The 15,696-nt window shown below is 38.2% G+C and overlaps 1 long non-coding RNA gene across 1 annotated transcript in view; it reads left to right on the forward strand.

Moving 5' to 3' along the window:
• Positions 1–588: 588 nt before the first annotated feature.
• Positions 589–15,696, forward strand: part of LOC126962547 (uncharacterized) — a 55,303-nt gene continuing 40,195 nt past the window's right edge. The window contains exon 1 of the long non-coding RNA XR_007728719.1: positions 589–879. This is a non-coding gene — a long non-coding RNA (uncharacterized LOC126962547). The remainder of the gene's footprint in view (positions 880–15,696) is intronic.

Below are 15,696 nucleotides of genomic sequence, written 5' to 3' on the forward strand. Positions count from 1 at the left end.
AGTGAAGCGGACTGTGTGAGGGTCCTTGGTTGCGTTTTTGTTTGGTGTGCTGGTTTTGTGTTGGTTGATCTCTAGCCAGGAGGTGGTGCTTTCAAGACAGCATCAGCTGTGGTACTATAGAAAGGATACAAATTTGCCCTAGGGTTGCCTGGATAAGCATTTGGGGTTCTCAGGTGACGGGCAGGGCCATAGAGTTCCCAAGAGATTATGTCCTTTGGCTTCTGCTACCAGGGCAGGTAGAGAAAGACCATCAGGTGGGGGCAGGGTTAATTGTATCTGAGCTCAGACTCTTGTTGGGTAGGGCTTGCTGTGACTGCTGTGGGGGATGAGGGTGTGGGTCTCAGGCCAATGGAGTTATGGTCCCAGGGGGATTATGGCTGCCTCTGCTGTGTCATACAGGTCACCAGGGAAGTGGGGGAAAGCCAACAGTGACAAGTGTTACCCAGCTCCTACGCAACTGAAAAGGCTGGTCTCACTGTCAGCATGCTCCCCCAACAACATCAAGTTTATTTCCAGGCAGCAGGTGAGCAGGGCTGAGAACTTGTCCAGGCTACAAGCCTCCCTGCTGAGAACACAAGCAGGGCTTTTGGGTTTTATGCCTCCCTGCCTGCCACAGCTTCTGTGCTTGTATCTGCACTCCCCATTTGACCCCTTACCCGGATTCTGTCCAGGAAACTTCACGTTCAGTAGAAAATTCAACTGGAAGTTTCCTTCTCCCTGTGGTCTTTCCTCAGTTCCACTGGCAGCCCTCCCCAAGGACTCCTGCAAGATAAAGACAGAAATGGCTTCCCTGAGGACTGAGAGTGCCCACAGGGCTCTTGCTGCTGCGTTCTCTACCCCTATATTTTGTGTGGCTCTCTGCATTTGTCTCAGCTCCAGGTAAGGTCAAATCCTTCTCTTATGATCTGGACCTTCAGGTTTCCTAGTGAGGGTATGTGTTTGGGGGCAGACAGTCACCCTCTCACACTTTGGCACTCACAGTTTATTGGCTGTCTCATGGAGCCTGCAGTCTCAAGCTGCTTCCTTCAAAGGGTCTGTGGATTCTCTCAGCTTTCCTGGTACATTCCTGCAGTAGTTCTTGGAGCAAAAGTTCATGATGTGAGTCTCCACATGCTGCTTTGTCTGTCTGAGAGGGTGCTGCAAGTTAGTCCTGCTTCTTATCTGCCATTTTCAAACTTAATTTTTTTTAGAGCAGTGTTAGGGTCACAGAAAAATGGAGAGGAAAGTAGAGAGAGTTCCCACATATGCCCCTTTTACCCCATGTATCCTCCCTCACTAGGAGCATCAGCACCAGAGTGGTACATTGGTTAGACTTGATGAAGCTACACCCACACTTTGTTATCACCTATAGTCCATAGTTTAGGGTTCACTCTTGATGTTGTCCATTTATGGGTCCTAACAAATGTATAATTACATATGTCCACTATTATAGCCTCATGCAGAACATTTCACTGTCCCCAAAATCTGTGCTATGCCTATTCATCCTTCCCTTCCTTCCTCCCCTCTAACTCCTGGTGACCACTGATCATTTTACTGTCTTCATAGTGCTGTCTTTTCCAGAATGTCATATAGTTGGAATCATACACTATGTAGCCATTTCAGATTGGCTTCATTCAGTTAATAAGATACATTTAAGATTCTTTCATGTCTTTTCATGGCTTGATAGTTCATTTATTTGTATTGCTGAATAATATTCCTTTGTAAGGATGTGCCACAGTTTATTTATCCATTCATCTACTGAAAGACATCTTGGTTGCTTCCCGGTTTTGACAATTATGCACAAAGCTGCTATAAACATTGGTGTGTCGGTTTTTGTGTAGACATATGTTTTAAACTGATCTGAGTAAGTAACCAAGGAGTGTGATTGCTGGATTGTATGGTAAGAGTATGTTTAGTTTTGTAAGAAACTGCCACACTGTCTTCCAAAATAGCTGTACCATTTTGTGTTCCAAACAGCAATGAATATTCCTGTTGCTCCATGTCCTCTCCAGCATTTGGTGTTGTGTTGTGTTGTGTTGTGTTTTGTTTTTTTTTTTTTTTTTTTGCCATTCCAATAGATGTGTAGTGGTATCTCATTGTTATTTAAATTTGCAATTCCCTAGTGACATATGATATGGAGCATCTTTTCATATGCTTATTTGCCATCTGTATATCTTCTTTGGTGAGAGGCATCTTCAGGTCTTTTGCTAATTTTTAATTGAGTTTCTCTCTCTCTCTCTCTCTCTCTCTCTCTCCCTCCTTGCTTCCTTCTCTCCCCCTCCCTTGCCCTCCCCTCCCCTCCCCAGTCCTTTCCTTTCCTTTCCTTTCCTTTCTGAGGTGAGGTCTTGCTATGTTGCCTAGGCTGGTTTTGAACTCCTGGGCTCAAGCAATCCTTTCACCTCAGCTTCCCAAAGAGCTGGAATTACAGGCATGAACCATCATGACTTGCCCAGTTGTTCATTTTCTTATTGTTGAGTTTTTCTCAATTTTAAAATTGTGTTAAAATACACAGAAGATAAAATTTGCCATCTGAAAAATTTTAAGTGCATAGTTCAGTGGTATTAAATATATTCATATCGTTGTGCAACCACTAGCACCGTCCATTCTAGAGTTTTTCCATCTTGCAAAACTAAAACTCTGTATCTATTAAACAATAACTCCCTATTCCCTGCACTCCTCGGTTTCTGGCAACCACTGTTCTACTTTCTGTCTCTATGAATTTGGCCACTCTAGATATCTCATATAAGTGGAATCATAGGATATTAGTCTTTTTGTGACTTTAGTTCTTTTAGGTATATACCCAGGAGTGGAATTGCTAGATCATATGGTAATTCTATTTTTAATTTTTTGAGGAACTGCCATACCGTTTTCTACAGTGGCTGTACCATACACATTTACATTTACATTTCCATCAATAGTCCACAAGGGTTCCAGTTTCACTAACACTTATTATTTTCAGGTTTTCTAAATAGTAGCCCTCCTAATGGGTATGAGGTAGTATATTGTTGTAGTTTGGATTTACCTTTCCTTAATGATTCATGATGTTGAACATCTTTCCATGTGGTTATTAGCCATTCTATACTTTCTTTGGAGAAATGTCTATTCAACTCATTTGTCCATTTGTGAATTGGGGTGTTTGTTTTTTGTTGTTAAGTTTTAGGAGTTCTCTAGATATTCTGGATGTTAATCCTTTATCAGATATATGGTCTGCAAATATTATCTCCCACTTTGTGGGTTGCCTTCTTACTTTTTTGATAGTGTGTTTAGATGCATAACATTAAAATATTTTTATAAAATCTAATTTGTCGATGTTTTCCTTTTGTTGCTAATGCCTTTGGTGTCATATCCAAGAAATCACTGCCAAACCTGATGTCATGAGGTTTTGCCCTGTGTTTTTTCCCTAAGAGTTTTATAGTTTTATGTGTTATGTTGAGATCTTAGATTCATCTTGAGTTAATTTTTTATATGCTGTTAAGTAAATGTTAAACTTCATTTTTTGCAAGTGGATACCCAGTTTTCTCAGAACTATTTGTTTAAAAGATTGTTGTCTTCCCAATTGAAAGGTCTTGACATTCTTGTCAAAAATCATTTGACCATATACATGAGGGTTTATTTCTGGGTTCTCTATTCTATTTTCTCTCTCTCTTTCTGTCTCTCTCTCTCTCTGTCTCTCTCTCTCTCTCTATATATATATATATATGTGTGTGTGTGTGTGTGTATATATATCTGTTTTTATGTTAATACCACATTATTTTGATTACTGAAGCTTGTTAGTAAGTTTTGAAAGCAGAAAGTGTGAGTTTTCTAACTTTGTTCTTCTTGTTTTGGCTATTTGGGGGCCCTTAATATTCTATACACATTTTAGGGTGAGTTTTTCTATTTCCACAAAAACCAAATCATTTATTTATTTATTTATTTATTTATTTATTTATTTAAGATGGAGTCTTGTTCTGTCACCCAGGCTGAAGTGCAGTGGCACAATCTCAGCTCACTGCAACCTCTGCCTCCTGGGTTCAAGTGATTCTTCTGCCTCAGTCTTCTGAGTAGCTGGGATTACAGGCTTGTGCCACCATGGCTGGCTAATTTTTGTATTTTTAGTAGAGACAGGGTTTTGCCATGTTGGCCAGGCTGGTCTTGAACTCCAGACCTCAAGTGATCTGCTCATCTTGGCCTCCCAAAGTGCTGGGATTACAGGCATGAGCCACTGCATCCAGCCTGGAATTTTGATTACATTGAATCTATAGATCACTTTGGGCAGCATTGACATCTTGACAATATTGAGTCTTCCAACCCAAGAATATAGAATGCATTTCCACTTATTTAAGTTTTAAAAATATTTTTCAGGCCGGGCACGGTGGCTCCCGCCTGTAATCCCAGCACTTTGGGAGGTTGAGGCAGGTGGATCATGAGGTCAGGAGATTGAGACCTTCGTGGCTAACATGGTGAAACCCCATCTCTACTACAGATACAAAAAATTAGCCGGGTGCGGTGGCAGGCACCTGTAGGCCCAGTTACACAGGAGGCTGAGGCAGGAGAAAGGCGTGAACCTGGGAGACAGAGCTTGCAGTGAGCCGAGATAGCGCCACTGCACTCCAGCCTGGGTGAAAGAGTGAGACTCTGTCTCAAAAAAAAAAAAAAAAAAAAAAAAAAAAAAAAAATATATATATATATATATATATATATACACATACACACACACACACATATATGTATATATTTTTTCAGCAATGTTTTATAGTTTTTATTGTACAAGACTTTCACTTTCTTGTTTAAGTTAATTCCTAAGTATTTTATTCTTTTTGATGTTATTATAAATTATTGTCATGTTTTAAAAGTTTTTTGTAAATTTTGGATAACAATTCTTTATCAGACATGTCTTTTGCAAATGTTTTCTCCCCAGTCTGTGGCTTGTCTTCTCATTCTCTCAACAGTGTCTTGCAAAGCAGAAGATTTTAATTTTAATAAAGTACAGATTATTAGTTATTTCCTTCACAGATTGGGGCTTTGGTATTGTATCTAAAAATTATGATGAAACTCAAGGTCATCTAGATTTTTCCAATTTATCTTGTAAGCATTTTATAGTTTTGCATTTTACATTTAGGTGTGTGACCCATTTTGAGTTAACTTTTTTGAAGAATGTGAAGTCTGTGTCTAGATTCCTTTTTTTTTTTGCTTTTTGCACTTGGATGTCCAGTTGTTCCAGCACCATTTGTTAAGAAGACAATCTTTTCTCCATTGTATTGCCTTTGTTTCTTTGTCAAAGATCAGTTGACTATATTTGTGTGGGTCAATTTCTGGGCTCTATATTCCATTCCTTTCCATGTATCTATTCTTTTTTTTTTTTTTTTTTTTTTTTTTGAGACTGAGTTTCACTCTTGTTGCCCAGGCTGGAGTGCAATGGCACGATCTCAGGTCACTGAAACCTCCGCCTCCTGGGTTCAAGCAATTCTCCTGCTTCAGCTTCCCATGTAGCTGGGATTACAGGCATGCACCACCACACCCAGCTAATTTTCTATTTTTAGTAGAGACGGGGTTTCACCATGTTGGTCAGGCTGGTCTTGAACTCCCGACCTCAGATGATCCACCTGTCTTGGCCTCCCAAAGTGTTGGGATTACAGGTGTGAGCCACCACACCCAGCCTGATCTATGTATCTATTCTTTTGCCAATATCACACTGTCCTGATTACTGTGGATTTATAATAAGTCTTGAACTTTGGTAGTGTCAGTTCTTCAACTCTATTCTTTGCTTTCAACGTTGTGTTGGCTATTCTGGGTCTTTTGCTTCTCCATGTAAACTTTAGAATCAGTTTGTCAAAATCCACAAAATAACTTGCTGGAATTTTGATTAGGATTCGTTGAACCTAAAGATCAAATTTGGAAAAACTGACATCTTGACAATATTGAGTCTTTCTATCCATTAACATGGAATATATCTTAGTTTATTTAGTTTTTCTTTGATTTCTCTTATCACAATTTTGTAGTTTTTCTCATATAGATCTTATACTTACTTTATGAGAGTTATACCTAAGTATTTATTTTGGGATGTCGCTAGTGTAAATGGTATTGTGTTTTTAATGTCAAATTCTACTTATTCATTGATGATATGTAAGAAAAAAATTGACTTTTAAAATTTAGCCTTGTATCCTACAATCTCTCTCTAACCACTTACTAGTTCCAATAATTTTTTTGGGTCAATTCTTTTGGATTTTCTACATAGACAACCATGCCATTTGTTAACCACAAAGCTTTTATTTAGCCATTCCCAATCTTTATATCTTTCATTTCCTTTTCTTGTCTTATTGCCTGGAGTGCAGTGGCATGAGCATTGCTCACTGCAGCATCACCTCTCAGGCTCAACTGACCTTCTTGCCTCAGCCTCCTGAGTAGCTGGGACCACAGATGCATACCAATATATCCAGTTAATTAAAATAATTTTTTTTGTAAAGATAAGATTTGCCATGTTGCCCAAGACGGTCTCAAACTCATAGGCTCAAACAGTCCTCCCACCTAAGCCTCCCAATGTGCTGGGATTACAGACATGAGCCACCCTGCTTAGCTTTCAATTTCTTTAATAGATATAGCCCTATTCAAATTGTCTATTTCTTTTCGTGTGAGTTTTGGCAGATTATGTCTTTCAGGGAATTATTGGTCTATTTCATCTAGGTTAGCATTTGTAGGCATAGATTATTTTCATAGCATTCCTTTATTATCTTTTAATGTCCCTGGGCTCTGTAGTGATGTCGCAGCCTTCATTTCTGATATTAGTAATTCATGTCTTATCTCTATTTTTCTTAGAGGTTTATTAATTTTATTGACCATTTCAGAGAACCAGCCTTTATTAGTAATTTATGTCTTATCTCTATTTTTCTTAGTTAGAGGTTTATCAATTTTATTGACCATTTCAGAGAACCAGGTTTTATTGATTTTTCTCTATTGATTTCCTGTTTTCAATTTCATTTATTTTTGCTCTAATTTTTATTATTTCTTTTCTTCTGCCTACAATGGATTTAATTTGCTCTTCTTTGTTTAGTTTCCTAAGATGTAAGCTTAGATTATTGATTTTAGATATTTTTTTCTAATATATGCATCAGATGTTATACATTTATCTTTATACACTACTTTTGCTGCATCACACAAATTTTGATACATTGTATTTTCATTTAGTTCAAAATATTTTTAAATTTCTCTTGAGATTTCTTCTTTGACCCATGTATTATTTAGAAATGTGTTGTTTGTTGGGCACGATGGCTCACACCTATAATCCCAGCACTTTGGAAGGCCAAGATGGGAGGATCACTTGAGCCCAGAAGTTCAAGACCAGCTTGGGCAACATATGGAGACTACATTTCTAAAAAAAAAAAATATATATTAGTTGGATGTGGTGGCACACATCTGTGGTCTCACTACTCAGGAGGGGAGGATTGCTTGAGCCCCGCAGGTTAAGGTTAAGGTTGCAGTGAACTGTGATTGCACCACCACACTCCAGCCTGGGTAACAGAATGAGACCCTGGCAAAGAAAAAACAAAAAACAAAACAAAAAAAAGTGTTGTTTAACGTACAAATATTTCTGTTATTGATTTCTAGTTCAATTTAATTACATGTGGTCTGGGAGGATACACTGTATGATTTTTTTTCCTTTAAATTTGTTAAGGTGTATTTTATGGTTCAGAATGTGGGTCTAAGTGAATGTTCCACGTGAGCTTGAGAATAATGCATATTCTGGCATTGTTGAATAAAGTATTCTATAGATGTCAATTATATCCATTTTATCAATGGTGTTGTTGAGTTCAACTATGTCTTTATGATTTTCTGCCTGCTGGATCTGTTCATTACTGGTGGAGGGGTGTTAAACTCTCTTAACTGTAGTAGTGGATTCATCTATTTCTTCTTGCAGTTCTATCAGTTTTTGTCTTATATACTTTGATATTGTGTCATTAGGCTCTTATGCATTAAGAATTGTTATGTATTCTTGGAGAATTGACCCCTTTATCATGATGTAATGTCCCTCTTTATCTTTGATCATTTTTCTTGCTCTGAAGTCTGCTCTGTCTGAAAATATAATTATTTCAGCTTTCTTTTGTTAATGTTAGCATTGTGTATCTCTCTCCATTCCTTTACTTTAAAAAAATGTTTTTAACTTTGATAAAGAATACACATTTCCCAGCATGGTGGTGCATACCTATAATCTCAGCTACTTGGAGGCTTGAGCTCAGAAGTTTGAGACCGGCCTGGGCGACATAGTGAGACCCTGTCTTAAAATAAATAAATAAATAAATAAATAAATGTATTAAAATATCCACACAACATAAAATGTACCACCTTAGCCACTTTTAAGTGTACAGTGTATTTATTTATCCATTCACCCATTGATGGACATTTTAATTGCTTCCACCTCTTGGCTGCTATAAATAATGCTGCTATGAACATGGATGCATAAATATCTCTTCAAAATCTTGCTTTTAATTCTTTTGGATTTGGATAATCCCATAAGTGGATCATATGGCAATTCTATTTCTAATTTTTTGAGGACCCATTACACTGTTTTCAGTAGTGGCTGTACCATTTACATTCCCACCAATAGTGCACAAGGGTTCCAGTTTTTCCACATCCTCATGAACACTGATTATTTCCTGTTTCTTTTTTAAAAGTAGCCATCCTAATGAATATGAGGTGGCATCTCATTGTGGCTGTGGTTTTCATTACTGTAATAATTTACAAAGATGATATTCAAATGTCCAAGAAGCATATAAGAAGATGAACATTTGAATAGCATGTAAAAAGATGATCTTTTTTATATGCTTCTTGGACATTTGAATATCGGTTTTGGAGAAATGCCTATTCACATCATTTGACCGTTTTAAGATCAGTTCTTTTTGTTGTTGTTGTTGTTGTTGAGTAGTGGCTCTTTATACATTGTAAGTGTCAACTTCTCATCCATATATAATTTACAGATATTTTCTCCCATTCTCTAGATTGTATCCTTTGAAATGTGGTATTTTCAAGCTGGATGTAGCACCATTTATCTATTTTTGCCTTTGTTGCATGTGCTCTGGGTGCCATATCAAAGAAATCATTGCCAAACCCATATATGCCTTTACTTTTAATCAATATGTATCTTTATATTTAAAGTGGGTTTCTTGTAGACAACATATAGTTGTGTCTTGTTTTTTGATCCACTCAATTTTTGTCTTTTAATTGGTATATTTAGACCATTAAAATTTAATGTGATTATTGATATAGTTGGGCTCATATCTACCATATTTGTTACTGTGTGCTATTTTTTGCCTTTGTTCTTTGTCCTTATTTTTGTTTTCTATTCTGTTCTTGCCTTTTGTGGTTTTAATAGAGCATTTTATATGATTCCATATTTTTCTTTCTCAGCATATCAATTATACTTTTTAAAAAAACTTTTTCAGTGGTTGTCCTAGAGTTTGTCATAAACGGTTACAACCAAGCCAAGTTCACTTTTAAATAATTCTATACCATTTCATGGATACTGCAAGTATTTTATAATAACTGAGTATTCTTATTTTCTCCTCCTGTATTATTGCTGTTATCCATTTCACTTATACATAAGCTATAATCATCAAATACATTGTTACTATTACTATATTGAACAAATTGTTACATGTTAAATAAATTAATAAAAAAGTTTTTAATTTTACCTTCACACTTATCTATTCTCTAATGCTCTTCCTTTCTGTGAGAAACATCTGAGTTTCTCACCTACATCATTTTTATTTTCTTTGAAGAACTTTTTTTTAACATTTCTCACAAGGCAGTTCTACTGCTAACAAATCCATTCAATTTTGTTCATCTAAGAAAGTATTTCTCCTTCACTTTTTAAAGATAATTTTTGTAGAATACAGAATTCTAGGCTGTTGGCTTTCATTTCCTCAACTCTTTAAATATTTCACTTTACTATTCTACTGTCTTTTTGGCTGCATGGTTTTGCAAAGTTGAATACAATTCTTATATTTGCTTCTTTATAGCTAAAGTGTTCCCCCTGCAACCCTCCCAACTTCTTCCTGCAGTTTGAATATAATATACCTACATGTCATTTTTGGAGGCATTTTTTCTGCTTGGTGTTTTCTGAACTTCCTGGATTTGTGGTTTGGTGTCTGAAATTAATTTGAGGGAAATTCTCAATAATTATTGTTTTAAATATTTTTTTCTGTTCCTTTCTCATTTTCTTCTCCTTCTGGAATTCCTGTTCTGCGTGTTATACCTTTTGTAGTTGTCCCACAGTTCTTGTAAACTCTGTTCCATTTTTCTCCCAGTCTGTTATCTCTTTGCTTTTCAGTTGTGAAAGCTTCTATTGATATATTCTCAGGTGCAGAGAATTTCTTTTCCAGTCTACTAATGAACCCATCAAAGGCACTCTTCATTTCTGTTTTTGATTGCTAGCATTTCTTTTTTCCTGTTTCTTAGAAGTTCTATATCTCTGCTTACATTATGCATCTGTTCTTGCATGTTGTCTACTTTTGCCATTAGCTCCTTTAACATATTAATCGTAGCTATTTTAATTAATGGTCTGATAATTCCAACATTCTTGACACTCCTGGGTTTGATTCTGGTGTTTAGTTTCTTCAAACTGTGTAGGTATTCTTTTAGTATGCCTTGTTATTTTTTGTTGAAAGTCAGACATAATGTGTTGGGTAAAAGGAACTGAGGTAAATAGGCCTTCAGTGGTGTGGTGGTAAGGTGTTGGGGAGGGGAAGTGTTGTATAGTCCTGTGATTAAGTCTCAGGTTTTTTTTTTTTTTTGAGATGGAGTCTTGCTCTGTTGCCCAGGCTGGAGTGCAGTGGTGTGATCTCGGCTCACTGCAAGCTCTGCCTCCTGGGTTCACGCCATTCTCCCGCCTCAGCCTCCCGAGTAGCTGGGACTACAGGTGCCCGCCACCACGCCTGGCTAATTTTGCTTTTGTAGTTTTAGTAGAGATGGGGTTTCACCATGTTAGCCAGGATGGTCTCAATCTCCTGACCTTGTGATCCGCCCGCCTCGGCCTCCCAAAGTGCTGGAATTACAAGCGTGAACCACCATGCTCAGCCAAGTCTCAGTTTTTTTTTTTACCCCTTTAGGTGGGACAAGATGGCTACAGGGGCCTGGATTTGGGTATTTGCCTTCCCTCAGGCTTGTTAGGCTCTAATAAAATCCTAGTAGGGTTAGGCTTTGGTAAAATAGTTTCTCTTGAGGGCAGGCCTTGTTAAGAAGAACAGAATGTTCTGGAGTATTTCAAAATTCCACCATTACTTTACTTTTCCTCTCCCTCTTACCGTTACTTTTCCCTCTCCCTGCTGGAAGCCCAAGGAGATTTTTCTCTGATGTTCACTGTGGGAACTTGGAGGAACTCCTGGAGGTAAAGTGTAGGCATCCCCCTTGCAAGTCGGTCCTCCCGGAGCTTTAACTCCCAGACTTGTCCACACAGAGCCTCCAGGAATTCATCAACTGCAGTTCAGGTTTTTCTAGCCTGGTATTTGTTCCTGCATAGATTTCTTTTGATGAGTTTCTGCTCCTGTAAGCTGATTCTCTGTATCCTCCTGTCTAGGACTTCTGATTTGCTCTGCGAATTTAATTTTCTAACAAATCTGAGAAGAGTTGCTGATTGTTGTTTTATTAAGTTTTAACTTGTTAGGACAGAGTGATGGCTCCTAAAGTCCTTATGTGCTAGATGGGGCAAACTTCTTTTTATTCAAAGGCTTTTCTAATTTTCTCTCAAGGCATTATACATTGTGATTACTTGCTTTTGTGTTCCTTATAATATTTATTCTTGAATGATGTATTTTAAAATTTGAATTCTTCGCTGAATTGTGTCACTTCATTTTAAAAAATCTTTTTGTTTTTGTTTTTTCTTAAACAGGAAGTACTGTCATTCTGACAGCAGGTTCACTCAAAGGGTACATCTTGACTTTATAGTAGTATCCAGGACTGTTCTGTTAAATTTCAAAATGAGAAAACTCTTTTTTTTTTTTTCTATTGACAGATAATGTGCACCCAAATTAAGTGTGAGTGGGGGTCTGACTGTATGTCTAAAGTATATAGGCAGAGATGAATGTGTATGGCTTTAGCAGACCCACACTGATCCAGGAATAGCTTGACCATGGAGGCAGGGTGGGAGTAGAGAGAAGTCATCATAGGATAGTGATCAGGTGCTTGCAGGGAGAAAAGAATGAAAAGCAGATGAGTGAACAGGGGCAGATGAGTGCTAGAGAATTCCATCAAGTGGGCCGCCCTTCAAGATGGGACTGGAGGTTAAAATCTTTGGGATAAAGAAGAAGAAAAAAAGACAAGCTGGTAAAAAGTAAGGTCTGGGGGGTGGAGGCAAGAAGGCGAGTTGCTGAAAACTCCAGAATAAGCAGTAAGACATCTTTCAATAAAGCTTCCCCTTCCCAGATGGCACCTGGGCACTGTTTGCTGGGCACAAACATGGAACCATTTCCTAGGAGATGATTCCTCCAGTTCTTTAAGGTAGTAATGAATGACAACAAGAAGTTACTTCTCTATGCTAGACACAGTGCAGAATCCAGAGCCTGACGGGCTGTGACGTGCCCATGGTGACACCAAGGGGACTCTGCATGGGCACATCCCGCTGCACTTCTCACTGCATGTTCTCCAAGCCAGGTCTTTGAAACCACCAGTGATGGCAGGTGTTAACTCCTACCTGTGGGTGGTTGGCTAGTGACCCCAAAGAGCCTCTGAGAAAGTTGGAATTTCCCTTCTCTTTCCAGGGAATGACGGAATCTGGGATGATTTTCTTCTGTTTCTTATCTAAAAAACAACAAAAAGCCCAGCATACACTGACTCACACAAACCTTTTGCTAGAGGCAGCTCTGTAAACTTAAGACGCTGTCATTTTTCAGAAGATCCCAGCCTGCTTTGGAACTACAGTCAGCCCTGCAACCCACCCTCACCTTGGACCCCGCCGCTGCTGTCTATAAAGATGAGTGAGATAATACCTGCTGCTCAGCTCAGGTCCCTCTGTCCAACAACCTGGGTCTGCCATTGGGAACAAATAACAGGAGAACAAAGAAAAACTCCCAGCGGCCTTACGGACCACACGGCTTTGCAGCAGACTCAGCCAAACAGTTGTCCAAACACCTGTCACCAGTATGTGGTTTTGAGTGATGAGCTGTCACTGCATTTCTGAGTTGCTGTAGTTCTTACTTATGTTATTGCATGTGTTACATCATTTAAAAATGCCACTTAGCTCATTTTGAAATGGAAGATTACATATTGATCAATTTTGGGACCTATTTTAGTGGCTTATTTTCATGATCTGTAGGAATGTTATTTTGTTCCTGATCTTTTTTCTTATAATAACTTTATATAGACTTTGATGTGCATGCTTTTCTGTTATTCAATTTCATGCAAAATTAATTTCCTAAACTTTTGGAAGGAGGTATGATGGAGAGTGGCTTTGCTAACTTGCTAGAGCTCCCTCTTCTGTTGTTTTGTGAAGTGTTAAAAAATATAGTGATGCCGGGCATGGTGGCTCACGCCTGTAATCCCAGCACTTTGGGAGGCCAAGACAGGCAGATCACGAGGTCAGGAGATCGAGACCATCCTGGCTAACACGGTGAAACCCTGTCTCTACTAAAAAATACAAAAAACTAGCTGGGTGAGGTGGCGGGCACCTATAGTCCCAGCTACTCGGGAGACTGAGACAGGAGAATGGCGTAAACCCGGGAGGCAGAGCTTGCAGTGAACTGAGATCCAGCCACTGCACTCCAGCTTGGGTGACAGAGCGAGACTCTGTCTCAAAAAAAAACAAAAAACAAAACAAAAAAAACACACATATATAGAGAGAGTAATGTCCTTGCTGAGATTTTGTGGCTCTGTTCATCTCTTCTATTTGCAGGTGGATCTTCTCTTTTCTTCACCTCTATTGTCCTCCTAGGTAGGACCCTGTCCTTAGAGGGAGGCCAGGCAGGTCAATTTTGAGAATTCATGAAGAGTTGACTGCCTCTGGTCCTTCATATCTTACTGGGGACCTCTTGCACTCACTAGCCATTGGATTGCCTAAAGCACTGTCTTTCAGGTGCTAAATTAAAATTGACCCATATACTTTCCAACCAATGCCTAGTGGATATTTTGGGAGTCTTCTGTTTTCAGGTTTATTATGTGTCCCATTGTTTTTCTTTGCTCTTCTCTGCACCAACGCTAGTGCAGGTCTTGTGGCTACTAAAGTTTTGTCCCCAAGTGTATGTTGATGTTGTGGGGCTAGCTTAACACCCAACTTTTTTTTTTCCAATTGAGGTATAATCTACAAACAACAAAATGCACAAATCTTAAGTGTTATGTTGGGTGAGTTTTGGCAATGTGTGCACTCACCCTGTCACCTAATTTTGAGGTAAATATTGTCCACATTTTTTTTAATGGAGATAAAATTCACATAACAAAATTCACCATGTTAACCATTTAAAAGTGTATAATTCTGTGGTTATTAGTATATTCACAAATTTGTGCAATCATTACAACTATTTAAATCCAGACCATTTCTGTCATCCCACAGAGAAACCCCATACTCCCTATTGCCCCCTAGCCCCTGGCAACCACTAATCTGCTTTCTGTCTCTATGGATTTGCCTAATGTGGACATTTCATGTAAATAGAATCACACAATATGTGGCCTTCTGTGTCTGGCTTCTTTCACTTAGCATAATGTTTTAAAAACTCATCCATGTTATGGCATGTATCAGCACTACATTCCTTTACTTGACTGAATAATATTCCATTGTAAACATATACCACATTTTATTTATCCATTCATCAGTTGATGGACATTTTTCCCCCCACTCCCTCACTTTTGGGCTGTTATAAATAATGCTGCTATGAACATTTGTGTACACATTTTTGTGGGAATATTTCATCTCTCTTGGGTGTATACCTAGGAGTGGAATTACTAGGTATATGGTAACTTTATCCTTTTGAGAAACTATCTGACTGTTTTCTAAACTGGTGGCACTACTTTACATTCCAATCAGCAGGATATGAAGGTTCCAATTTCTCCTCATCATGCCAACCCTTGTAATTATCGATCTTTTAAATTAGAGCCATTCTAGTGGTATGAAACAGAGTATCATTGTGGCTTTGATTTGTGTTTCCCTGATGGCTAATGATGTTGGGCATCTTGTCATGCGCTTACTGGCATTTGCATGCCTTTTTTGGAAAAATGTGTATTGAGATCCTTTCACTACCTTCTATTTGGTTTATATGTCTTTTTTTAATCATTGAGGTGTAAGAGTTCTTCATATATACTAGATAAAAGTCTCTGATTAGACATACAATTTGCAAATATTTTCTTTCACTCTCTGGTTTGTCTTCCTTCCTTCAGTCCTTCCTTCCTTCCTTCCTTCCCTTCCTCTCTCTCTGTCTCTCTCTCTCTTTTCTTTCTCTCTCTTTCTCTCTTTCTCCCTTCCTTTCCTTCCTTTCCTCCCTTCCCTTCCCTTCTCCTTCCTTCCTTCCTTCCTTCCTTCCTTCCTTCCTTCCTTCCTTCCTTCCTTCCTTTTCTTTCTTTCTTTCTTTCTTTCTTTCTTTCTTTCTTTCTTTCTTTCTTTCTTTCTTTCTTTCTTTCTTTCTTTCTTTCTTTCTTTCTTTCTTTCTCTCTCTCTCTCTCTTTCTTTCTTTCTTTCTTTCTTTCTTTCTTTCTTTCTTTCTTTCTTTCTTTCTTTTTCTTTCTTTCTTTCTTTCTTTCTTTCTTTCTTTCTTTCTTTTTTTC

This window comes from Macaca thibetana, chromosome 9 (genome assembly GCF_024542745.1).
Source record: "Macaca thibetana thibetana isolate TM-01 chromosome 9, ASM2454274v1, whole genome shotgun sequence".
NCBI classification, from domain to species: Eukaryota; Metazoa; Chordata; class Mammalia; order Primates; family Cercopithecidae; genus Macaca; species Macaca thibetana.